General features: G+C 35.7%; 1 protein-coding gene across 4 annotated transcripts in view; it reads left to right on the forward strand.

The window, feature by feature from the left end:
• The window catches only part of ATP2B1 (ATPase plasma membrane Ca2+ transporting 1), a 115,599-nt gene that overhangs the window by 4,410 nt on the left and 83,989 nt on the right, over nucleotides 1-27,200 (forward strand). Inside the window, exon 1 of one of the 4 annotated variants that reach the window (XM_074375310.1) lies at nucleotides 4,325-4,374. The exons of the other annotated variants lie outside the window; for them this stretch is intronic. The gene's annotated coding sequence lies outside the window, so the exon portion shown is untranslated. Of the gene's footprint in view, nucleotides 1-4,324; nucleotides 4,375-27,200 lie in introns of those variants that run through there. 4 annotated transcript variants of the gene reach the window in all.

The raw sequence follows: 27,200 nt of genomic DNA on the forward strand, positions 1-27,200 counted from the left end.
TTATTTTGGAATATATAGAATCTGAAGTAACGTTGAAGGAAAACGATACAATAGTTAAGGGAAAAATTTTCCCCCAAAACTTCAAAAGATTTATTTTTTAGCTTTTATAAATGTTTTAGGTACACACACATATATCATTGCCTTGTTAAAATTTTTTATTGTGGAAATTGTACAACATGTCAAAGTAGAGAGAATAATATACTTACCGACCAGTTTTGACAGTTAACATTTCATGGTGCATCTAATTTCATTTCTATTTTTACACAAGAAATAGGTCTGTATAAATGGGAACATAGGGCAGATAATTGAATTGAATTCCTATGTTTTATATTCGTAATTTATAGGATTTACACAATAATGTTCAGTATCTAATTGCATCCGAAAGATCAATTTTTATGTTCATTGTTTCTTTGATAGCCTGTTTTACAGCAGGCACCTAAAGACAATGTCTCTTAAATTTTAATGATAATGCCTTTGATTTAAAAAATGCTTTACAGTATTTTAGAATGTATTAAATACTATCTCATTTGATTTTCACAATAAATATTTCTGTGAAGTGAGTAAAATAGATAGCTGTGCCTTCCTTTTTCTTAGGTAGGTGAAATAATTTGTCTAGGCCCTAAGGTCGTAGAATCTGGCCAGCAGCCTGATTAGCCAGAACTGAACTCTAGGTGGCTTCTAGGTTTTGCTTCATTGCTCTTTCCATTACACATGTGTATGTAAGTATATGAAAGTTATATAAGTTTATGAAAAATAAGTTTCTGACCAGAGTAAATTTAATAGTAGAATATAAACAGTTTTGTTTGGATTTAAATTTATAAATTTAATCATTGCCTCTATTTGGTGTAATGTAAACAGTTCATACCCTGATTTTGTTAACAGCCAAGTAAATGAATTTGATCATATTTGAAATACTATATTGTTAATATGATGCATTGGATGATTTTTAAGTTAAGAATTTTATTCTGAAAGACCTGTTGGTCTTTGAAATGATTAGAGGATGTTTTAACTTGAGTTAAAAATAAAGTGGCCTATACTTAAAAGTTTCTTCTTTTAATTTCTGCTGTGATTTTTTTAATGCATTTGTTTTTCTTCCACAGCACATTTATTACCTAAGTCTTTTTGAAATATTAATTTGGTATGTAATGAAATTTAGTTTTAAAAGGTCCCAAATGAGATTTTAGTTTTCAAAATCCAAAACCTTGTTATAAATCTCACAGGGAAGGTGGTGGTTCTCCTGTATGTGTGCATGAGGACCACCTTGGGGAGTTGCTGAAAGTGCAGGTTCCCTGGCATTGCCCCTGCAAATCTGATTCAGCAGATTTGGGGTGGGGCCGAGGAGTCAGCATCTTGAGAAACACTGACCCTGAATTTATATCTAGGTTAAAATTACGTTACATGGTAAAGGTGCCTTTATAAATTGGAAGGATGACATGGATGTATTTGATTTTGAACGTGGCAGAGTTAGTGTTTTCAAGTATATGACTGTTGTAGCCAAGTTTGATTTGGGATTTGGTGATTTTTATGACAGTTGTAAAACTGGTAAATTGAAAATATTTTTGTTATCTGTGTGCAGTCTTTCAAAAGATCCATCTACAGTTATTTATTAAGTTAGTTATTAAGTGCTATGAAGTCCTAGACACAGAATGTTCTTCTCTTTTTCATGCCCCAGTGTCTACCATTTCAAAATGACTTGAACAGGGGGCTCATTAATGTAAACATAATGCATGCTGTGTCAGTACAGTACTATACATTTATACCTTAGTCTAGCGCTTATTTTTTGTAAGAAGGGAAGACTTTGGATGTTCCTTCAAATTAAAAAGACATAAATTGATGGATAAGTAGTGTACCTAATTTCAGTTAACAAGTAGTCTTTCCAAAAACAGCAGGTTTGTCCTTAATGACCTTTCAGATATAAGATAATGATATAAGACTAATCGGTAATTTACCACCTGTGCATGAAAACAGAAGTTAACTGCTATTGTATGTAAATATTAAATGACAGTTTATGTAGTTCAGTACAAATGGACTGTAGGGTCCATTTGACGTAAACTGATCTGACTTTTTTAACCATTTTATCTAGTGCTGTGTACCCCATATGGATTTCTTTCTATTTAAGAGCAGATTTAAAATGCAATTGTTTTTGCTTTACTTATGACACTGTAGTAAATAGCTTGCATCTGTTTTTAAAGTACATTTTATGATGAAATTAATTTCTAAGCAAGTCCATCTCAAGACTGTGTTGAAGTTTTTTGTTCATTTTTTCCAAAAACTTAGGCTTGTTGGTTATGCTTTAGGATATATTTAGGAATCATAAGTTATAATTTACTAATGCTTGTGGAAATCTAAATTAATAAAGATTTCTGGCAGAGAGATACAGATAAACTGTGGAAGAGACTTTTCACCATATTCTTTTAAAGCTATTTTATATATAAAAACAGGACTGGGACTGTTAATTATTCTAAACAGTATGTAGTGTTTTTAGTTACCTCTTTGGTAAGAATATTATTTGGTATTTCTAAGTACAATAACTTCCAACAATGTGGAATCTCAAAATTCAGGATACCTGTTTTGTATTAATATTAAAGTCACCTGGGCCTCTGGAGGAAAGCGTAAGGATGGTTTTGAATGGACCAGTGCTTGCTTACATTGTGAAATCTGAGATTATACCCTCTAACTGTAAACTGGTATGACTACTGTAAAGACCTGATAAATTTATGACTGAAAGTTGTATTTTCTGAAAAGTAGCTCTTAAAAAGAATTTGTTTAAAAGGTGCCTTTAAAATAACTTGATTATTAACAATGTGAATTTATGATTCATTGTATTAACTAAGTTTGCTCCCTGAAAGATGTTGAGCAGTGTTTCACTCTCAAAATTCTCAGATCTGCTGCTTTAATCTACCTTTGATATTTGTGCCGGATTTTTGTTTTGTTTTGTTTTTAAATAGCTTTCCTACTGTCGTTTCTTCAGTAAAAGCTTCAGTGGTTCCTCATTTTTCTCTTTATCAAGATGCAATTTGACTTTGAAGACCTTTTATAAAGTTAGCTCAGTATTTTCTAAAGTGTGTTGTAGAACCCTGATTCTAAGAAATATTAATAGGGGTTTTATGGAGGGGAGAAGGAGAAAACCCAAATCCAAGATATGCTGGTTTATGCAGTTTTCCCATTTGGGACTTCTCCCATACTTTGGTATACTAACATGGTCTGAATCTATCTAAATGTGTTTAGCATTTTGGCCCCTTATTTCACAGAATCCCTTTTAGTGAAGCATCCACTTGTTACTTTGTATATTACTTAACCAGGATCACCACTTTGCACACCTCCAGGAGGTGCTGTTCTCATAGAACACAATATAAATCATGTTTCCTGGAGTTGAGAGCAGTGTACAGGACTGTAGTACTGTTGACTGCCCACTGCATGACAGTCATGTCTGACAGTCTTCTCCCTACACTCTTCTCACATCTTTGGCTGTGACTTCATGTTTTTCCTCTCACCTGATAGGACCTGTGATCTTGCCCATCCAAGGGTGGCCATCCTCCAAAACTCCACATTAGTCTACCTTTCCCGGTCATCACTCATTAATTTCCTTGTCTGAATTTCTCTACATTTATAGTCGGGCCATACACTTCCCATCTATTATATATCCTTTTTGTCTTAGTAATTTCATTTGGGGATAATATAGGCGTTCAGATAAGAACATGGGTTTTTGAGGATATGTAGAGTTTTATCCCACAGACGTTCAATCAGTATTTTTTGGACATATTGACTTAAGATTTTGACATTGTATAGCTTGCATGAAGGTAAAGCAGATAAAGTGGAGGCATTTTTCTTAGAGAATTTCTAAAGCCTTTTTTCATTTGAAATTTTAACTTTCCTCAGTTGGATTCATAGGACAGCCTGTTTTATTTCTGGAGGGCAGCTACTTTTCATAGAATGCTAGGACAATAGAATTTGGCGTCTATATACAAAGTGTTTTCCATTTCTTAATTGCAGTGTAGTAGCTGGTCCGTTTTAGATTTTATTCTAATTGTAATTAGTCATTATAGTAGCTATAATTTTTATCTTAAAATGACAAGTTTCACTTTTCCTTTAGCTTGTGACATCTTTTCCTTTCATCAGGATTGATGTTCTTAAGATATGTGTGTTACATCTTTAATTCATTATCATACTGTGTATAATGTAAAATGCCATAATTTAAAGCATGTATTCTGGTCTAAAATTTAAAATATGATACCCTTGTAGTTACTGTTTATCAACAGGAAAGCTGTTGGAGCCAGGTTTTTAAATGTCTGTTTGCTGCAGGTCCTGATTTTTCTGAGAGTTCTTTTCCATGAAATGAGTGTGAACAGTTGGCTCATGACCAACAGGATCATGGTAGGTATCAGGAATGGGTTTAGGTGTATGGTTTTCGTGAAAGTTTAAAGCATAGCAATGTGGTTATTTCTCTAACTGCTTTACTTAGGTCAAGAAAGGAAAGCCTGTACTTGTATCATTTCTGTTGAATGCTCATGGAGTCATAATTTCAGACATTTGAGCAATTAATGCTTTCTGTAGATTTAGGATGTAAACTGTTATATTTCAATATGCTCAAAAGAAGTTGCTCTCCAGAGATTATTCCCCAGTGATTAGCACAGCTGAAAGCGCACAGGTGCATCGCTCTTGAGTAGTCTCCCAACCCTTTTATATTTTATAGACCTAATTGTTGCTAAGATATTATAGAAGGACTTAATTGTTGATCAAAAGAGAAGTGTAGAATGGTTTTGGTAGTGAAAAGAAAAAAAAAAATCTGTGAAGGCAGAAATCATTGGATCCAGCAAAAGTGAGATGGGTTAGAGGATGATCTTTTCTACTGGATTTGGATCTTTTCTTCTTGGGACACACATGGGTGACACTGGCATATAGTCCATGCTCCCTTGCTTATACCTAGAGTTATGAAAAATTTTCAGTTCCTTTGCTATAATTCTGTCCTTCTCTCTATGACCCAAATCAAGTGAGTGATACTTTAACTGCTGTTGGTTTGTTTAAAAAGTGAATCACAAACTCAAGGTCCTTTTCTTTGGATATTCTTGACAACTAATAGTATGGTGGAGAACTACTGAGTTAAAAGGCAGATAGAGGGCTGAAAACAAGGAAGGTCAGTCAGTGAGATGGGAAAGAGTGGATGGCAAAGTCCAGGAAAAGGAGATCTCTAGCATCAGACTCTGAGTGTCAGGTATCAGAAAAACAAACATCCATCAACCAATCAACCCTTCTCCACATGCAGAGTGGATTTAGGGTAAAGTTTAAATTCATCTGCCTTTAAGCTTGAACTCCAATATTTTTATGTATGTTATTGAACACTGGGACTTACCTGATTCTCTTTTGCCTCTGGACCCTCTCGCTGCTTCGTGCCTTTTGCTAGGAATGCCTGCCTGCCTTTCTCAGAGCCTGTATATCTTGATGGTATTCCTGTGTGTGACTAGACCTAAAACTTCAGATTTTGGTTTTTACTCTGATGTTGTCTTGAGATCTCTCCAGATATAAATTTTGCCACTAAAAAGCCATGTGACCTTGGGTAAATCCCTTGGTTTCTTTGTTACCTCCCCCAAAAGTACAAAATATAGAATCAGGGAGTTTTATTAATTTTCTTTCTTGGAAGTTTTGACTTTTAAGACAATATGTATGTCCATGGTAGGTTGCCTTCTCCCCACACCTCACCCCAAATTATCAACTATTTAATTTATCGTTTAGGCTTCCCATCTAATTTTGCCTTTTAACTAGTTTATCTTTTCATGTTTCATTGGTGATATGCTGTTTCATTCAGGAAGATAATTTAGCTTTTCAAAAATGTGTTTAAGACTTCCAGTTAAAGAAGTGGCATTTCACTGGCATTTGACTCTGCTCTCTGCCACAGTATATGAAAATGAGAGTGAGTGTGAGTTTACAGTGTTTATGTTCAGACCCCCAGCTGCCTTCCCTCACCTCACTTTCAGGATGCTGGCCAGAGTTGAAGTGTCTCCTCTGAGGACTCTGACCAGCTCAAGGGAAAGGATCTAAAGGTTCTGACACTGTGTTTGCCGGAGGGGATGTCCAAAGAGAGTGTCCCAGTCTGATCACCTGACAGTGGACTCTAAAGTCAGAAAGCCCTACATGTGAGTCTAGAATCCTCTTCAGCTTATTTGTGTCCTATTTTTTTCTCTCATAATTAAAAAAATTGTTATGGCCTTATTAAAGCAGAATTGACATATAATACACTGCACGTATTTAAAGTGAAAAACTTGAGTTTTGATGTATGTATGCTGCAGTGAAACTCACCATAATCACGTTCATGAACGCAACCATCTCCCTAAAAATTTCCTTGTGCCTTTCTGTAATCTTCTTCCCTCCCTTCTCTCCCATCTCCTTCCCTCAAGCAACCACTAATCTGCTTCCTGTCATTATAAAGTAATTTGAACTTCCTAGAGTTTTAGGTACATAGAATCATAAGTTATGAGTTCTCTTTTTGTCCAGCTTTCATTCAGCATAATTATTTGAAATTATTTTGCATAAATTTAATAGATCAATTCTTGTTATTGCTGATTAGTATTTCATTGCATGAATATACCACAGTCTGTTTATCCATTTGCCCATTGATGGACATCTTGGTGTCCAATAACATATAGTGTCTGTTCAGATCTTTTGTTCAGTTTTCATTAGGTTGTTTGTCTTATTATTAAATTGTAGTTTCTTTATATACTCTACATAAAAAGTACTTTGGGAAGCGTTTGTGTTGGGGGTGAGGGGAAAGAATGATATATATCAATCTTTCAACAAAAACTTAGAGCAAGTAGGAGCACTGCAAGTAATATTGTAAAAACAGTTAGATACTAAAAAGAAAGGCCCCTGTTTCTCATTGCCTCTGAATGGAAAGTGGGGTAAGGGGACTAAAAAGACTTGCTTTTTTTTTTTTTAAAGCCTTATGGATTTGTTTCTGCAGACAAACTGTTTACTTTTATAAGTTTGTCTGAACTAAAAATGAATGCATATAGAGTAAGTTTGTGTGTATGCATAAGCCAGATACATCCCCTGTCATTCAGTTCTTGTGTCTGTGTGCAGTCTTGTCTGTGTACAACTTAGATGCAATATTCAGTAGTACTTTGGGTAAAAGAATCCATTTTTACAAAAGCAAAAGTGAGCAATGTGGACTTGATTAAAAACTTGTTTAGGGAAGACAGTCCTCTTAAGTCCATTTAAGGTCCTCAATTTCTCCTGCAAGTCTTCCTCCACTTTGCAAGTTCAAATTTTTCACTTCTTTACTACATAGAACAGTTGGTTGCCATCTTTGGTTTCTTGAGTTTCCCCTAGGATGTCCTTTGCTATCACACCACCACCACCACTACTCTACACATACACCCCAAGCAGCTCATAAGAATATATGAAGATTTTTTTTTCTCCAAAGAATTGCATGTAGCCCTGTCCCTCATAGTCTGGTATGTGATTTCTCCATTTCTTCATCTGGATCAGTATATACTCTTCTTAGTGTTAGATCAGTCCCATCAAATGTTGACTTGTGAGAGACTCTTTAATACAATATGTTAAGGAGTATCCTTTTGTAGGTGTGTCTTGACAATTTACTATATTTTCAAATTTCACCCCCTTCATTAATTTCCTGTCTTCCCTTTGAAGAACTTAATATTTGACAGAACTTCTTCCTTGTGCTCTTCCTTTGAAAGAAGAATCTCAGAGGGAGATAGCAGTCATCTCGTAAGAGATGCTGGACTTCAGAAGAGAAAAAAAAAATATGGTTCTTTTGTCAAGGTGCCATGAAAAATAGACCAGCTCTAAAACACACTAGTTATTTTGACTAGATAAAGAGATTTAGAAATATTGAGTAAAATGAACCTTGTGTAATTACTTTCTATCTGCCAGGTACTGTTAGCAGGCAATTTACAAATATTATCCTGTTTATATTAGTGGGTTCTGTGGAATTTAGGAGAGAGAGATTCTTTACTGGAAAATATGGAAAGAGTTATTAGTGGTTTTTAAAGAGGAATCCTAGAATACAGTGACTTACCTAACTTTTCTACCAATTTAAAATGTAGCAACACTGCTTGTATAAATTTTTGGAAAATACAGAACAGTGTAAAAATGAAACAGAATCACTACCTCTGAGAAATAGCTTTAACATTTTGATTTATTTTTGATCTTTAAAAAATTTGTATACCTGTTAACATGCTTGAGATAATGTAGGTATAACTATGATTTTAAAAAGCTTTATATCATTTTCTCAAGTCATGAAATTTTTTTTCATTAGCATCATTTTAGTGTGTGTGATATTTCATCCCACGGCTCTTCCCTTGTTACTGGATGTTTGGGTTTTGAGGTTTTCTATTGTTAAATAATCCTCCAGTGAACATCTTTTTTTTGTAGATGTTTATCTTCATTTGTGATTGTTTTCTTTGTAATTACTGAGTTTAAAGGATTTTGGTAGTTTGTTGTCTTTTGATTAAATTTTTCTGCCAGCCTCTTATGAAGCTGGTTACGTATTTGGGATTATTTGTCTTTTTCTGCTGTCTGTACATTTCATGCCACTCAGCTTCTAGCTCTCTGCTTTACTTCCTCAAATTCTCCATAGCCTTTTTAAAAATTCATAATTTGTTGTTGTTTACATGTTTGACACTTCCAAGAGATGTTCAGTTTGAGAGCAGGGACTGTTAATTACTCGCCTCTGGCACAGTACTTTTTACCTGTGATATTCCTAATGACTCTTGAATGAGCATCTTGTGTCCAGTCTTAAGCCTGAATCCACTGACATTGGACTCCTGTAAAATGCTTGTTTTGTCTCTCTTTAGAAACTGTAATATGCTTGTGGTGACTGTTTATCACAGGGCCCTGTTTCTTTTCTTTTTCCTTTTTTTTTTTTTTTTTTTTTTTTTTTGAGGGTCAAGGGAGGATTTTTTTTCCTTCTGGTTCTACAGCCCTGTTTCTTTTAACTTAAGCTGAATAATATGTTAGCTGAACCACACAACTGAAGATGAGAAATACTTTGTTATGACCATGCTATATAACTAACTCTTTTTGAGATAGTTCCACTATGCCTGCTTTTAACGGGTAAGATAGACTTTACTAAGTGGAGTAGGATACTAAGAAGCAGCCCAAGGAAGTGGATGTTACTTTTATTTCAAAATGCTGATGATATAGATGAATAGATAAATAGAAAAAGTCTTTCTAAAATACTTGTTACAGATTAATAAGTCTTTTTTTTTTCCAGAGGAGAAAACTCTCCAAAAGTTTGACCTTAAGCATTTAAGTGCAAATATATGTTGAGTTAATCCAGGAAAGAGGTTCTGTGTTTGTATATGAAGTAGAATTTTAAAGTTTTAGGAAGGTGTCCTAGCAGGCTTTTCCTGTGACATTATATGTGAACTTTTTTTTTAATCCTCAGACTTTGGAAAATTTAAGATTTTGGATATAAAAGTTCCTTCAAAAGTTATTTATGTGATCGCTGTGCTAGGCAGTAACAACTGTGACCTGCCAAGAAGAGAGGCTGTTATGCAGGACTTTCAGTCCAACTCACTTGGTGTGTCCAGTGTTCCTCCTTGGTTTCCTTTTTTGTGCGGTGATTCATCAGGTGCTGTATGCTTCCAAGGAACCAGTGTTAAGTATATGCACATATGCACATGTCCCCTTCCTGGTCTTTGATCTCTTCCTGTAATGAATGGGGATATATCGTTTTCAGCTATTCTTAGACAAGGAAGAAAGGCATTTTGGAGTCAGCTGTCAAACCTTCAAATCTCCATAGTTTTGCTACCATCCTGTCCTATTCTTAGAACTCTTGATAGTGATCTCTCTTTCTGTCACTTACTTTTGAAGGTTTTTTTTTTCAAGTTGTACTGAGCTCAGCTTGTATTCCACAGACAGCCAAGGTGGAGAGCCAGACTGTCAGTTCTGAGTTACATCATAATCTTGGACTTGTCCCTACCATGTCCTTTCTTGATGTGTATCTAAAGATTCCAGTTGAATGTTTCCCCTAGCTGAGGCTGTGTGGGTGAAGGTCTCTGTGCAAAAATGAGGGAAAACTCCTCCTTTTGAGGAGTTTCTTTGACTGTGCCCCTCCAGTATATTCTATACTAGGTAGCCCTATAAAGCAGATGCAACTGGGAGTTGAAAGGAAAAAATTTGGAATGGTTTTGGGGGTCTAGAGAGATTCTAGTTTAAAGCTGCAGTTGGACACAAAGAGATTAGAGTCATCAAACGTCAATAGATTGTAGTGGTGTTGAGGACCTTAAGATGGCAGCTGTAGAAGTGGGATGTGATGGTGGAGGGAGAATAGGACGGATTATGGGATTGAATGTAATTTTTTTTGCATCCAGTTTGTTGATAGACATCAGCATATATGTATTTGAATATTCAGAGCAGGTGGTTTTTTTTTTTTCTATTTGTCAAGTACTGCCTCTTAATTGCTTAGAAAGTTAAAGATGTAAAAGCATAAAATGTGCCAAAATAACTATCATGACATTCCTCTAATGTTGAAGTCTGTGAATAATAGTCTTCTTGTCATGGAATGCAACTTAGTGACCAGTGGCCATCTGAAATGCCTCTGAAAGGAAAGGAATGAAAGAGGAAGGAGACCAGAAGAATGGGGAGAGGTATGGGATAATTTCTTTCCTAGCCTGAAGGGTATTATTTGTCTAGCTTCCTGAACCATGTAAAACATGTAGAGAACCAGGAAATTGGCAGACGGGCCCTCTTAGAAGCCAGGAGTCCAAGCATCAAATCTCTCAGTGCCTCACTCCACTTTCAGTGTTTACTTGGTGTGTTTACTAGTATTTTAAATACACTTTTATAGCATTTTGATCATTGGTTTCCCAGGTCACTGCAGATGAGAACAAATGTGGAGAAACTGGAAAGGTTGTTCAGAAGCAAGCACAAAAAGTACCAAAAAAAAAAAATTGAAAATTGGTATCTCGATAGTGAAAAAGGTTTTTAAAATTAAAAATAGGAATTCACAAAATTTAATAGTCAAGGAAAATTTGGTTCAAAAACAGTAACTCTGTGCTGCTATCCTCATCTGGACTAGCTGTCTTTTAGGACTCATGAGGGAACTCCTTCATGAAGGACTGCCAAGCTCTCCAGAAAATGAAATGCTTCTCTCTAGGCGCTTACTGAATTCTCATGTGTCCATTAGGCTCTGAACCCCCTGTATGACCCCATCTCTGCCGTCACAGTGATGACCTGCAGGCACATCAGGAGTTCTTACTGTGTTACAGATATGCTGGCCTGCTTGTTAATCTGGGACATACTTTGTACATCGTACTTTGCCCTAGTTCCTCATATTACAAAATACTACCTTTTCTTCAAGACACACACTCTTAAATTCCCCACCTTCCCCATGCAAGTGTTGCCATTGCTTTGTATTAAGTCAGTGTTTCCTTGATTCTGAAACACCCATTAGGAAATAAATTACTGATTTAATAATAGTTGTGGGGAGTAAAAGGGAAAATTACATATGCATACAGAAATACTTTTACTAACAGAAGCATATTATAGTGATATTCTGCTTTCTTCAATGTAAAAAACTGAGTCAAAGTGTTTTCTGAGTCTTAAGTCATCTGAATCATTTTGGCCATTGATTAAGAATCACAACATGGTAATATGTTGGTTTTTATAACCTATGTTCTGTGATCTTGACCTCCTTAACATCCTTGACCTCCTCACCTTGACAGTTGACCTGTAATTTTGAAACTTAGTAAGTATATAGGTTTTGTTGGCATTTCCTGTTGGTTTAAAACTGAAGTTTTTTTTTAATTCTTTTTGTATGTTTTCATTTTTTTGTCCTTAATGTAATAGTAACTCTGAGTGCTAATACATAAAAAGGAAACACTGCCCTTCCTTAGTTTGATAATTCTGTGATTTTTCTGAGAGGTAGCAAATTCTGTTCCCTTTAATTACTTTGCTTGGTATGTGACAGGCAATCTATATAACTCGTTTTTGGTTTCACTGTTACTTCTTTAATTATAAACTTCTGAAAGCTGTTTTACGTAAAAATTGGGGAATTCAGATTCCTGTCAACTCAACAAGGGTGGAATTTCCTAATTTTATGGGCTAAAAATGCTGGGAAGTGAAAAGAATGATTTCTGAAATATATTTAATCCAGGGAAATATGGTACTTCTAAAATATTATTTGTTATCTTATATTTATCTGTCATTTTACTGTTAGATAAACAGAGTTCTTTAAGAGTGGAGTCTAGATTGGGATGGTTTATATCCCCTGGAACTAGCATAATACCTGGCACACTGTAGGTCTTAAAAAAAAATTCAAAAGTTAAAAAAAAGAGTAGTAATCCTCGGTGATTACTTGCTGGTTTAATTATGTTTGACTCTTTCAAATTGTCCAAGATAATTTTGCAGTATGTTTTTGGAAGATTTTTGTATAAAATATTTAAAATAAAATATTTTCTTTATAAGGATAAAATTCATCTCATGGCAAAGCGAATAAATAGCTCACAAGCCAATTCTGCCTTTAAGTAAGTACTTTTGACATGAAGACTGAGTATTACACTAGTGAACAGTCACAGGCTTCAGACCACTGCTTTAGTAAAGAAAATGGATTTGGCTTACTGGCCTTAATATTTGAGGTCATGAGGATAAAGATCCTCTTTGGTAGTCAGAAGAGGATTGATTGTGTCAGAACGTGTTGCATGTAACAGTTGGTATCATGCTTTCTGTCTAGCAGCCCTCCAGAAAAGATAATGGCCTCTATCTGGAGGTAGAGAAATGAGTCAGTTCACCTGCCCAGATGCTCAGTGGCAGAGAAGGCCTGGGGGCCCAGCCCTCTAACTCCCTTGTCTGCTGCTCTTTCTGCTGTACAGTGTTGAGCCTCTGGCATGCTACCAGATGTTTAAAGTAATGTCAAGGGCCAGTTTTTTTTGTTTGTTTTTTTGTAGGATTAAAATGCTCTTGGATGATTTTTTAAATGCTTACCTGTTTACCTAAGGCTTGATGAAAAAAAAATGTGCAGGAGACTAGAGATTTGGCTTAATCTGATTGACTCTAAATATTGATTATAGAAGTCCAAATTTAAATCTGCTTCTGCTTAGATTCTGGGAAGATTGTGCCACACATTTATAGTGACACTGAAGACTTGATACTATCTTGATCTTAAAAGGAGAATTTATACAACCAGAGATATTAGGAGGAAATAGTAATTGTTGATGAAGTGTGATGTCTGATGATATCTGGGGGGAAAAAGTTAAGGTCTGTAGTAGAAACACAACATTGGAGATTCAAGAAAGCATTCCTGTCAACATTAATAAGTGATAAATAATAAATGGTAAAACACATGTTTATTAATTTTTAAAAAGCATAATTCTGTTGAATCCTTTCCACAAGATTGAACAATTCATTTGGGCTTAGGATGTTGACATTCTGAATTGAGTGAGGAGATTTTGTGTTAAGAAATACCGCCTTTCATAAACACTTGCCTCTGATATACAACAGGTTCTATGATAGTTTTTTTTTTACACCAGTGTCCCTATAACTGTGTGTGAGCCATCCACTTATTAATGAAACTTGTGTGCAAAATTATTTTTGATTATGTATCTTCCAAAAATTGAAGATTTGCTAACATTGAGGATATTTTCTTTCAAAAGTGCCTCACACTCAAGGAAGTTTCAAAATAGGAGTGCTTGAAATGTTTTCAGCAATGACAGCCTTATTAGGATGAGCTAAGGTAATTTATACTTAGTATAAAAATGGGCATTTTAGGCTATGTATTTCTGATACATATTTTGACATATCAGTTATTACTTTATAGTCATACTGCATAGTTGTAGTCAGGAGCACCCAGGACAGAGACTAGATTTGTTAGATGCTTACTAAATGTTTACTAGGAATAATCCAACTATCCAGAAAGTTCCTAACTGGAATTTCTATACATTTTATGTTTAAACTATGAGTCAAGCAGCTGATAAGAATTTAATTCAAAAAGTGAGTTCTAGGTTTATGATGGGATCAGTGCAAATTCAGTGCAGACCATTATAGCTTCTGTATTTATACTATTCTAGAATGACATTTAGAATTTAGAAAACACTTGCTAAACTTTGTATATGAACACTGTGTACAATGTGTGTGGTGTAAGGTAGGAGATGAAGGTGAGGATACAAAAGAAGTGTCTCCCTGATTGGTTATGATGTATTGGGTAAAAAAGATGAATATATGTATTTATATAGCAAACTAAAGAACAGGTGTGGATTAAGAAGCTATATTGATGGTTTATATAAAATGTGTGTGTATATATACACAGTGGAATATTATTCAGCCATAAAAAGAAGGAAATCTTGCCATTTGTTACAGCATGGTTGAACCTTGAGGGCAGTATGCTAAATGAAATGTTAGATGTAGGAAGATAGATACTGTATTATCTCACTTATATGTGGAATTTGAAAAACAAACGAACAGATACAGATTGGTTTGTGGAGGTTTGGGGCAGGTGGTGCAAATGAGTTGGGTTGGTCAAAAGGTACACACTTCTAGTTATAAAATAAGTAAGCCCTGAAAATGTAATATACAGCGCAGTGACTATAGTTAATAATACTGTATTGTATAGTTGAAAGTTGCTAAGAGAGTAGATCTTTAAAAGTTCTTACCACGAGAAAAAAATTGTAACTGTGTATAGTGATGAATGTTAAGCAGACTTGTAATCATTTTGCAATATAAACAAATATTGAATAATTGTATCTTACCTGAAACTAATATAATGTTATATGTCAGTTATATCTCAATTGAAAAAACATACTGAATATGGGCCATGTGAAATAAGGCAGCCTCTGAGCTGTAGATTGGGAATTTGGTGTTTTTAAGTTTTGTCTTAGAAACATGAAGGTTATTTATTCTATTAGTCTGCAGCCAGGAAGGCATGTCATATGGCTGACAGAGGCTATTTGACAATTCGTTTCCAATGTTTTGTACGTGTGGTAAGTTGGGAGACCAGAGTGAGGTGAAGCTTAGCTATTGAAAGACCTAATTTCCTTCTGAATCAAAGAAAAATGATTACATTTAGTGTTTAAACTACTTTTTAAAATTTGTTTGGAAACCGCTAATATTAAATCGGTTTTAGAGTTGCCAGGTTTAGCAAGTAAAAATACAGGACACCCAGTTAAATTTAATTTCAGATGAGTTAATTTTTTAGTATAAATGTATCCCACACATTGGACGGACATACTAAAATACTAAATACTAAAATACTAAAAAAGTATTTACTGATTGTCTGAATTTAGATTTAACTGGATGTTCTATATTTCACTCGACAATCCTGTTAGGGTCTGACAAGACAGGCAGTAGCATTGTGAATCTTTCCTCTAAGTTGGAAAACAGGAAGTTGAAATATGGACCATACGTAGGTTTTTAAAAGGATGCCAGTATTGAAAACAAAATTTGAAGAGCATCTGTTTATTGCCGGTCAGAGTAGACAGGAGGTTTTTAGACTCTGGGTGAAACAACTGAAGTCAATACAGTGAACCAAGGCTCTGAACCATTAAAGTGAACTTGATATTGACTCTACATTGTAGCTCAACTTCAGGCTTCTTATGTTTTTTGTTTGTTTGTTTGTTTTCTGGTAGAGACTATAAGCAAAATGTAAGAGTAGCCCTAAATCCATGTAAGGGAGCACTGATGTTTTTGCACTTGGACTGGGAGAGCTAATAAGGGGCAGCATTTTGAGGGCAAAGAATTTTAGAGCTCAAAAAGATGTTGGAGAACTTGGTCCAGTCCTCTTTTTTTAGATGAGAAAACTGAGACCTGGGGACCCCACAGCTTGCCCAAGATTGTACAGTGAGGATGAAAACCCAGATACGGCTCGCATTTTAGTGCCCATTCCACTGTTCAGTGGGTGGCTTTCCTAAACTCTGACAGAAATAGTACCCATTCAGAAAACTATTTGAGTGCCAGCTTTATGTGTGTTCATTGTAATTCAAGGTACTCTGCTAGGTGCTGGAATGATATTGGTTAAAGCAGGTAGTCTCTGTCCTGTTAAAATGAAAATTTGTTGTCTTTCTATTTATTTATTGTAGGCACTTGATGCTAAATGAACACTATTTAGGGAAAAATGGTTTCATTAACATGTGTAAACCAGTGGTAGAACTCTGACGCCTGATCCCTGTAGCTCACCCCTCTGTTCTGCAGTTTGTAACAATTGTGCCAAAACTCTTGCGAGTCTCCGAGTATCTTATGATTTAAAACCTCTGCTCAACTGATAAGTGTTAACTGTTCTTTTATAATTCAGTCAGTTACCCTAAATAATCAAGAGTAATATCGATGAGACCTCAGTGGTTATATGAAAGAAAGTGCTCTAAATCCGTCCCCTGGTACACTGAACAGACAAATTTGGAATGTGTTTTTAAAATGGATCTCATTTATAAACTTGCCTCTTTAAATTGGAGCAAAAATGTTCTAATCAATAACCATTCGGGTTACATTCTAGTTAATTAAGAGTTTTATACATTTTTAAAAGATGTTCTGTATGGTAGTATCTTTATGGGAAAATAATACTGTCAGTATTATTTAAATGAGAAAGAGACTAGGTGGTTAGATTGGCCACGTTTTTTTTTAATGAAAGTTCAGTCAGTTACAGTGTGTCTATATCTGGTGTACAGCACAATATCCCAGTCATGCATATATATACACATATATTCACTTTCATATTTTTTCCATTAAAGGTTATTACAAGATATTGAACATAGTTCCTTGTGCTATACAAAATAAACTTATTTTTTTAATCTATTTTTATATATAGTGGCTAACATGTGTAAATATCAAAATTGGCCACTTTCTTGACCTTACTCACTAGTGAGTTGAAAGAAATGAATCATTTGTATTTCTAGAAAATGTAAGTAGCCGCATAAGGATATTATGTTAAATTAATTATGGATATGTGGTAGAGACAGGATCATATTTTTATTTGGCTTAATACCCAGCTGTTTTTTCTTAGTATGTATGTGGCCACTGTGGTGGCACTTACTGTCAGTTTAGCTAAGTAACTTTGCTACATGTGTCTGTGCGCACACACAAACACACACGCACACACACGCAGATACCCCACTTGGAATGTGAAACTCTTCCAATCATGTAGTGTCATGTTGCTATTGAACATAAATATGCTGTGCACTGATGTAGGCATAGTGATGCCTGGGGAAATGGCCTGTGCCTGGAGGGTGTCTTGGGCTGGTTAGGTTGTTTATGAATATGTTTGCTTGATTCAAAATTCATTTGTTACTTGTTAGTATTTCTTAATGAAGAGTGTACTCAATGTAACATATTTCTGCTGAAGTTTCCTTTTGGATTTTTTAGGAGGTTTTGTGGTATGCTCCATATCACATTCTATGTAAACTGGATAAAGGGGGAAATACAGTTGTGATTTAAAAACACTTAGCTATGAACCAAAATAAAAGTGAGTGTGCTCAAAAGCCTATCAGAGAACTATATTCAATATTTGGTAATGACCTTTAATGAAAAAGAATATGAAAATGAATATATGTATATGCATGACTGGGACATTGTGCTGTACATCAGAAATTGACACACTGTAACTGACTGTACTTCAATACAAAATAAATAAATTAATTAAAACTCTTTAAAAAAAAAAAGCCTATTAGCTATCTGGCATTCTTGTAGTAAGGGAGAGTAGGGGACAAGAATTGGAGAAAGGGGTCTAGTCTTTGCTTAGACAGGGTAAAGAGTAGACCAAAGTCAAAGTAGGATGGATTGTAGATACTGGAAGCAGCACCATTTTGTACTTGAAAATAGACTTCTGACAGGTTAAGCTGCAAATGCTTCTGGTTTATCTTCTTAGGGAAGTAGGGTATAAGATAACCCTTCCTTTATCATCTAAAAAGAGTGAAAGAGTGACTTGAAGAACGAGTTTTACAAATGCCCAAGGGAATTTCAGACAGTTTTCTTTTAACAATGGTCAGCATTTTCAGGTCATACCTAAAGAAAAAAAAAAGCATCAAAATTAAGTATTGCTTGAGGTAAAAAGGTAAAAAAAGGTCTTAGTCTCTGAGGGCCACCATAACAAGATAACCACAGACTGGGTGGTTTAAATAAGAGAAATTAATTTTCTCACAGTTCTTGATGCTGACGTGTCACAGGTCAAGACTGGCAGGACGAATTTTCTCCTTAGGCCTCTCTTCTTGGCTTGTAGATGGCTACCTTGTGTCCTTATCTGGCCTTTTCTCTTTGTGCACCTGCCTGACGTGTCTCTTCCTCTTATGAGGACACTGATTCTATTGGATTGGAGCCCCCACCTTCCTGACCTCGTTTAACCCATTACCTCTTTAAAAAGCCCTATCTCCAATGACAGTCACCTTTCGAGTTAGAATTTACACAAAGAATTTTGAGGAGACACAATTCAGTGCCTAACAGGGAAAGCGAAGAAATTCACTCTGAAGTGTAATTTTAGTCAACTAGAACATGGTTCTGAAATTTTAGCATACGTGAGAATCACCTAGAGGCTTGTTAAAACTCCTTGCTGGGTCCCTCCACAGAGTTTCTGATTCAGTAGGTCTGGAGTGGTTGGGAGGATTTGCATTTCTAGCAAGTTCCAAAATATGCTGCTGTTGCTGCTCTGTAGACCATGCTTTGAGAATCACTGATGTTATAGTTCCCATTTGGATTGAGGGAAGTTGCTGAAGAATGCCTCTAAAGTACAGGAATTTTCTCCTTGGGGATGGGAGTGATGAGATGGACTGCAGTGGGACATAGAAGACATAGTAGAAATGTTGAGAAATACTGGTTCTGCTCACTGGCCATCATGTTTACTCTCAGTAAGTTGAAGAGACATTTGATTGGATGTTGAAAAAGCAGGCACTTCTGTTGTCTGTTATGGGTGGGAAATTGACTCTAAGACTTGGTTATTAAGGAATTTAATTCCCAGGATCTTCATCACATCCTTCAAATCTTTGCTGAAATGTCCCCCTCTTGGTGAAGCATTCCCTGACCATCCTATTAAATTGCATCTGTGACTTTAAAGACTTTATCCCAAGAACAGAGGGCCAAGGCAGGTGCTGTAGTGAAAAATACAAATTAGATAGAGTAGTGCCTGAAGCTTAGAATTTAATGTTTACTTAGTTTAAACAGACTTTTTGGTTGAAGTGTAGGCAGTGAGTAAAATTGGTTTGTACTCCAAAAGTTCATTTTTGAAACAAATTTTCTCATAGAAATAGAACTATAACAGTTGGTCAACAAAATCCAAAAATGCAGGTAAGTCAGAACTTGAAACAAATTTTCTCTTAGAAATAGAACTATAAACAATTGGTCAACAAAATCCAAAAACGAAGGTAAGTCGCTAGTACTATACTAGCCTGAGATCTGGGAGTCCCCAATACGTTAATACGAGGTAGCAGGCAGGAGGGAGGGCAGCCAAGCCAAGTTCCCTTACCCCACCCAATCTCAGATGGACCGAGAGAGATTAGGTTTTACAGGGTGAACATAAAGCTCTATATTAGATGCTCCAAAGTAACCCAACTTGTCTTTTAAAAGACTGAGAAGATTCATATACTACATGAAATTGTGAATTCATACTGATTGCTCCCATACCAGTCCAGCCCACTGAGCTCTTCTTTGCCTCCCCATTCCACTTTTTTTTTCCTCTATCTCCGCAGTGAGGGCCGTAGCTCCCAACATTAACACTTTCTTTGAGAACTTCTACGTCTGTGCCACTATGACAAACAGAGGTACTAAGAGAAATTTAAGACTTGTTTACACTCTTTTCCCCTAGACTAAGACTGTGTAGTAAAAATAATACTGTATCTGACAGTTAACTTGCATTGGATTCTCCACCCCCTCCCCAACCCTTGAGTTGTTTTATTCATTTGAAGTATGGTTGGGTTCATTTACTTAGTTGTATTCCCTTTTAACTACCCACCCCCAACCTATTTTGTTTCAGTTTTATATTTTGAATATGTAGAACACTAATGTGCTTTCAAAAGTCAAAACTAGGGGAAAGGTATAGCTCAAGTGGCAGAGCACATGCTCAGCACACAAGAGGTCAGAGGTTCAATCCCCAGTACCTCCTCCAACTGGAAATCAGTGAAGAAACCTAATTACCTCCCCCTCATAAAACAAACAATACAAGTCAAAACTGCACATAAAAAATGTATACTCAAAATAGTCCTTTTCCTTTTTCCTTCTACCCACTCATCCCTGCTTTTTTTTTTGCCAGGTAACCAATTTTCTTGTTTTCTGGCTTTTTTTTTTCTGTGTTTCTTCTTTCAGAAATAAACAGACTGTGTATGGTTTCTTCTTTTTTCTTACACAAAGAGTGGTGTATGCTTTGCGTTCAGCTTTTCCCCCACTCAGTAACTTCCTGCACATCCCTCCATTTGGCTTGTAGATGTCTTCCTCTTTTTTTATAACTTCATGGTATTCTGCCATATGTGCTCTGCAACCACTCTCCTATGTTTGGATGTTTTAGGTAGTTTCCAGCATTTTGAAGTTATAAATAATGCCACAATGAATAACTGCGTATGTATTTTCGTATTGTAAACATATATTTTCACAGTAGATTCTTGTGAGATTGCTGAGTTGAAGGGTCAATTAATAGTAGTTCTGTTAGTAGCTATTTTCAGTTTAGGGATATGCCATGCTCTAGTTATGTATGGCTGCTTAACATACCACCCCAAACTTAATTGTGTACAATTTCTTTTATTGTGCTCCTAGATTCTAGGTCAGAAATTAAGGTAGGGGATATGGGAGTGTCTTGTCTCTGTGGAGCTTCCATCAGGAAGTCTCAGATGGCAATGAGGTGACTAGAACAGTTAGGGACTGGAATTATATGACAGCTTCTTTATTTATATCTGGTGCCTGTACTGAGATGACTGAAGTTGGGCTCAGTTAAGACTCAGCCAGAATATATGCACATGGACTCTTAGTGAGCATGGACTTATTCACAGAATTGGCATCCTGGGTTCTAGGAAGGCATACATTTCAAGAGAGTGAGCATTCACCCCAAGACAACCAGACAGAAGCTACACCACCTTGTATGACCTGGTTTCAAGTCACATAATATTGCTTCTGTGGTACTCTGTTGGGGGAAGTAGTCACAAGACTACCCAGATTCAGGGGTGGGGATTCAGACCTCACCTCTCTATGGGAGTAGTGTCAAAAATTTTGCAACTTTGTTTTAAAACTGCCACATGACATTTTGCATACATTGCTGGTGCATCAGTTGTTTCTCCAAAGCCTCACTAACCAGTACATTTTCCAGCTTTTGAATTTTTGTTAATATGTTTGACAAGAGATGGTGTTTCACCATAGATTTAATTTGCATTTTTCTTATAAGTAACAGTGAACATCTTTCCCTGTTTTTAAGGGCTATTTTTATATTTTTGTGACCTGTCTGGGACTTTTACTCATTTTTCTGTAAGATATTTGGTCTTTTCCCCCTTAACTTAAAAAATGTCTTCAAAGATAACAAGTTCCTACTGTATAGCACAGGAAACCATATTTGATATCTTGTGATAGCCTATAATGAAAAAGAATTTGAAAAGGAGTATATCTATAGCTGAATCACTAGGCTGTACACCAGAAATTAACACATTTTAAACCAACTATACCTTAATTAAAAAAGCATTTTTTATGTCTTCAATATATTAGGGAAATTAGCCCTTTTTCTTTGATGCTGCTAATACTTTATCCATATTTGTTACTTATGTCTTAACTTTGCTTACATTGTGTTTTACCATGTAGAAGTTTAATTTTGTGGTCAGATTTATCAATCTTATTTAATGCCTTTGAATTGTAATTGATAATTAAAAAACCTTTCCTTACATTCCAGTTTCAGAGGGATTCAATTGTTTTTTCTTCTAGTTTTTGCATAGTTCCATTTCTTTGATCCATTTGGAGTTTATTCTTACATGGTCTAAGGAATGTATAGATCTGATTTTATCTTTGTCTGAATAACTGATCATATGTCCCAATACAATTTATGAAAAAGCTTATCTTTGCTTTTCCTTACTCTCAAGTAATTTGAGTTACCACTGTTATCATATACTACTTTCAGTATATAGTTAAGTTTATTTCTGGTCTTTGTATTCTAGTCCATTGGTCTGTTCATGTATCAGTACCACACTCTTTTATTCATAGGGACTTTCCAGTATGTTTTATTATCTGATAGGGCTAGTCTCCCCATCATATCTCTTCTGTTGCTGTGGTTTCCTGTCTATTCTTGTGTGTTTATTTTTCCATATAAGCTTCGGCATTGACTTGTCTAGTTCCAGAAAAAAACTTGTTTTTATTTGCATTGCAGTACATTTACAAATTGTCTTAGGGAACACCAACAGCTTGATGATGTTGAGATGTCCTAATCATGAACAAAGAATGTCTGCATTTGGTCAAGTCTGCATGTGTCTTTCAAGAGTGTCAGGGGTTTTTAATATAGATTTTGAACATTTGTTAAGTTTATTCCTAAATGTTTTTAATCTTTTTGGTTGTTATTGTGATGGAGTTTTCCATTATATCTTCTAATTGATTATTGGCCGTGTGTAGAAAGGCCATTGATTTTTCCATGTTAATTTTAACTCTTGTGCCTTACTCAGTTGTTCAATATTGAGTTAGTTTTCATTGATTCTCTTAGTTCTAGAGTTTAGGGTCTTCCAGATATATTATCATGGGATCTAAAGAGATTGTTTTATTTTTCTTTTCCAGTTCTTATCACTCCAGTAGCTTTCTTTTTTCTGATCCATTGGCTAATACTTTCAGAATGATGTTAAATAGTAGTGGACATGGTGGGCATTCTTTCCTTGTTTTTGACCTTATATTGCATGCCTCTAGTGTTTCCCCATTAATTAACTTACTTTAGAATTGAGATATAGACAGGTAAAATTTATTATGTTAAGCATTTATTTATGTTAACTAATAGATTTTCTGATACTGGAGTATCCTTGCATTTCTGGTATAAATATCACTTTATTTTTTCTTTAATGTGGTGTTGAAGTCTACAGAAATCCTGAATAAAATATTAGCACCAGTTTTCATAAGTGATACTAGTCTGCAGCTTTATTCTATCTTTATTAGGTTTAGATATCAATGTTATACTTGCTTCATAAGAAACTTGCGAGTTTTCTTTATTTCCTGTTCCCTGAAACAATTTATGTAGCATTGAGACTCTGGTCTCCAAAGTTTTGGTATAATCCTCCATGGAACCCTCTAGACCTGGTGCTCTTTTGTGGAGGTTTTTCTTTGGTAATGTTTTCTGTTTATCTCTGCTGTGGTCAGTTTTGGTAAGCTGTATTTTCTTAAGAAATTAACCATTTCTTCTAGCTTTAAGATTTATTTACATGGAAGTTATCAGTCTATTTTTTGAAATTTCCTCTGCATAGTTATTTCCTCTCTGTCATTTCATTTTAGTATATTTGTGCATTCTTTCTACTTTGTCAGCATGTATAACAGGTACATTCTGTTCTTTTAATCATGTTCCCACCTTTGTCTTAGTTCTGTAGTTAAATATATTAAATGCTCACCCTTAGTTTTTTTGCTGAAGATTCCCAAGGATCCCTTGGTTGCATGAAGTTCATCTTCTAGCAAATTCTTCAGGAAGGGCATGTGTATATTGTATTTCTGAGTTCTTGTGTTCACAACTGTTTTCTTTCTGTAGACTTAATATTTTAAGGGGAGCTTGGCTTCCATATTCTTAAATTTCTTGAAAATACTGCTCTGCTCCACTGTTGTCTTTTTTTTTTTTTTTTTTGGCTTTTGATTTTATTTTAAAAGTGATTTGATTTTTTTACTCTGAGAATTTTTCCCTTTGTTATTAAATTCCATTGTTCTTACTGAGATGTGTCTTGAAGTAGATTGTTGTAGATTAGCTTTCCCGGGTATACAGTGGACCCTTTCAGGGTGTTAGTTTAAATTTTCCTATATTTCTGGAAAGATTATATCTTGAACAATAGTTTCCAATATTCTGTTCCATTGTTTTTCTTTTCTTAAAGGACTCCAGTTACATAGTGTTGGATCCTTTGTGTGCCTTAAATTTCATACTCTCTTCTGACCCTTTTTACTCCTTTCTTTATCTCATTTTCATTCTCTTATTTTTCTGCCTTTTCTTCAATGTCCCTTATTAGATTTTCATTCATATCCATTCTCTCTTGAGCATTTTGTAATTTATTCTTGATTTCAGAAATGGTTTTATCTTTTTTTCTTTCATTCCTTCTCTGAGACTGATCCATTCCCATTGCATTTCTTCCTGGAATTTTGTTCATTTCTGTTTTTAGTTTTTGAGTATTTGGTTCTAGGTGATTTTTGGTTTTGTTTTTAATGTTTTTGAATACTTGAGGATATTTAATTGAATTTGAAATACTGCTTTACAGTTTCCTAGTGTTTCATGGTTTTTGGTGTGTGTTGTGTTTGTTGTTTTGTGGGGAGTGTTCATTAGGTGGAATGTGATTTGCATTTTTTTTCTTCCTCCAGTAGCTCTCTATGGAATTGGTTTGATTTCCATCCCTATTCCTAAGCATTTGGTAGACAAGTTTCTTCATTCCTAAATGCCTTCTGTCAAAATAGTGAAGGACATTTTTTTTTAATGAATGATGGCAATATGAAGGGAATTAGGGAGGAATTTGTATGTCTTTTTCTCTTTGGTTTCTTCGGGATCCTTAAGTTTTCTTTCTTTTTCATTGCTGTCTCTCCAAGGGGCACCACCCTTCTCTACTGATCTTCTTCCCCAGAAGTACTTCTTGCTTGAGCCTGCGTTTTTGTCACTGTTGTCTTTCAGTCCCTTTCTGTATAGCTGATGAAGTGAACTACCAGATTCCAGTGTTGAGTATTTTGACATTTGGTGTTGGACTTCCTTCTTCTGTGGGTGATTTTGTCTGTGCTTTGTTTGGGTCCCCTGGTCTCTTCTCTGTTTCAGAGTCTCTCAAGTGTACCCTTTTGGGAGCAGGTTTGCAAAGGCAGTGGAAGCACTGTTGGATTTTTGCGTTGATTTCTCCTCTTGTGGGTAATTTGAAATTTGTGGTATTCTGTCTCTTAGTAATACTGGAGGTCATGTGTGGTTTTATTTGCACTCTTTGTGATTTTATATATTTTGGAGAAGGAGATTGGGATTCAGGCTACTACCATTATCCCCTTGACCCAGAAGTTCCAGAGGAGCTTTTTAAAATTAAGATTCTTAGATCCTAGTCCTAGAGACTCTGATTCTGTTGGTGTGGAGTGAGGTATAAGACTGTGTGTTTTTTTGTTTTTTAAAGCCCTTAGATTATTTGGATACAGAGCTAGTTTTGGGAAATGTTGCCTTAGACCAGGGATCAGCAAACTTTTTCTGTAAAGGGCCGGACATTAAGTATTTTAGGCTTTCAAGAACATGTGCAGTCTTTGCTGCATATAGGGTTTTTTTTTTAACTCTTTAAAATGATTTTAAAAATCATTCTTAGTTTTAGACCTTGCAAAAACAAGCTGTAGGCGATTTTCATAAACCCCTGCTGTAGAACAGTCTTCAATACCTTTTTCTGAACTTGACTTAAAAGTCAGTGTAATGTTCACTTTTTTCTGAGAGCCTGAAACAAGGACTATTTTCAGTGCCTTAAGCAGATTTAGACCTCAGGAATATAAACCAAGAGATGGTTTGAGGTACAAGCCAAAAAGAATAGAAGTGACAATATGAAATGGAAAATGAAGATGTTGGTATTACTGGCTAGCTGCTTTAAGAATAGAAGAACTTTACATGATTCCTGTAAAATACCTGTTTCACGGAGTATTGAGGGATGCCTGGCATATTGACCAGCACAGTGTCTATGAATATGTGAATGAGGAGCCCATAGAGTTGCAAATATACCTCTAAAGTTACTTGTTTAAATTTTAAGAATTTATGCCAAATTTATTTTGACTCTTTGCACAGCTGATATTGAGCTTTCCTGGCAGTATATGGGTTCAGTTGCTTCTTAAGGTAACTCTTGATTTGTGTTAGTAAGACAGACGCAAAATAGCTTCCTATTCCCTGTGGCCAGAGGGCATGCTCTTCGTCTTAAAGCTGTTATTATTTTGTCTAAATGTATTGGAGAAACGCATGATACCCTTACTGTGTGTGAATGAGCATTCTTACCACTTCTCATTCCCCAGCAGTAGTTTTAAGCTGGCTTTATAGCAAAAGTCTCAGGTGAGGAGGAAAAGACCATTTTGGAAAGCTAAGTAGTATGAACAGCAGCACTGTGGAATGAGAAGGAACAAGGCTTGACTAGCCGGCTCGTTATTAGTCTTTTTAGCCATCTCTGAATTCCATTCAGGTTCTTCTCTGTCCACCTACTAGAAGAAAACATGAATGAAGGACAAATGGCCACTGGAAAAAAACAAAAAACAGCCCTTTGAAACTTCTAGAGTCACATAGTGTAATCCTTTTGTAATCCATGAAGAGAGAGATTGATTTCCATTGTGGAATCACTGTGGTCTGAAGCGTGGGGTTAAAAAAAAAAGGCACTATGTTAGTCACCATTATTTTTGGTGACTGATCATCCTGTTTATCATCATTATTCACTGCTAGACTCAGTGTTTAAAAGTCTTTCACGCAGACTTTTACTTTGTGCAAGATGAGGGGGCAGTCAGAAGGTTAGGGATTTTGCTTGATGCAGTATCCTTGACATCTCCAGTGTTCTGGAGTTGTTACGACTTTCATTTCCTTACCTAAACAAGAAAAATGGACAGAAGTAGTTAAGTTTCATTCCCTTTCCTGGCACCATGGTCCATTTCTCATGGAAGCCGGTATAAGCTGAAAACACCAATCAGACGATATCACCCTGTAATTAATGTTCAAACTCCACCATGGCCTACCTTCCAGCTCTGCCAGCTCACCCCCCAGTGGCCTCTGCCCCATCATGCACTGTGCACTGTCCACATTGGCCTTCTTTCTGCCTCTTGGGATGTTTCAACCTTGTTCCTGCCTTAGGACCTTCATGTTCCCTCCAGCAGGAATGCTCTTCCCCCACATTTTGAGGCTTCTTCCTTGTCAGTGTTGAGGACACTCTCAAGAACTCCTTTTCATCCTCACCAAAGTAGTGCCCCTCCCTTGCACACTGTCCTTCTTTTGTGTATTTATCATTCTTATAAAACAGAAGGAGGAGACACATAATTAGTAGAATTCAAAGTTCATTAGGACAGGAATGCAGTCATGTTCACCACTGAGTTCTGGGTCCCTCAAGTACAGCCTAGCACACAAAGGACACATTTTGAGGAATGAATGGAAGTTTTTGCCCGTGTGT

The sequence above is a fragment of the Camelus bactrianus genome, chromosome 12, assembly GCF_048773025.1.
Source record: "Camelus bactrianus isolate YW-2024 breed Bactrian camel chromosome 12, ASM4877302v1, whole genome shotgun sequence".
In the NCBI taxonomy this organism is placed as follows: domain Eukaryota; kingdom Metazoa; phylum Chordata; class Mammalia; order Artiodactyla; family Camelidae; genus Camelus; species Camelus bactrianus.